The sequence below is a fragment of the Nestor notabilis genome, unplaced genomic scaffold (assembly GCF_000696875.1).
Source record: "Nestor notabilis isolate BGI_N333 unplaced genomic scaffold, ASM69687v1 scaffold5272, whole genome shotgun sequence".
In the NCBI taxonomy this organism is placed as follows: domain Eukaryota; kingdom Metazoa; phylum Chordata; class Aves; order Psittaciformes; family Psittacidae; genus Nestor; species Nestor notabilis.
In genome coordinates, this window is record NW_009916884.1 from 701 (window position 1) to 1264 (window position 564).

A 564-nucleotide genomic window follows, 5' to 3' on the forward strand; every position below is an offset into this window, starting at 1 on the left:
AAGCCCAGTCTGGGGGTTGTGGGTTTGGGTGGGGTGGGTGCTGGTTGGGAGGGTTGTGCCGGGTTTGGGGAAGCAAAACCAAGGCGGATCTGTTGGGTGGCTGCAGAGCAGCCCCTCCCCACAACACCCATGCCCTCTCCCCTCCCCAGCATTTAGTGAAGAGGAGAACAAAGATATGGGAATGATTAATCAACTGGCTAATAAAAAAGTATAAATCCCTGGGGACTGTGTGCTGCTAATACCGAGGAGCTGGCTCGGAGACAGCCACCGGGAGGGACGAGCCAGCCCTCCTCTCCTTGCCTTGCCTCTCCTCTCCTCTCCCCGAGCTGCTGCCACACTTGGTTCATTCCAGCTGCAGCAGCTCAGAGCCTTCCATGCGGTGGGATTTTTTTTCTGGGCTGAAAAAATAAAATAAAAAAATACTCCCAAGCCTGACCTGGTTTTTTTCCCCCTTTTCCCTTTCTCCTCTTGATCCAGCCGAGCCGAGGACAAGCCCAGAGCCAAGGGGAAGAAAAAGGGGGGGAAAACCCAACGACAACAAGCAACCCCCAGCACACCACATTC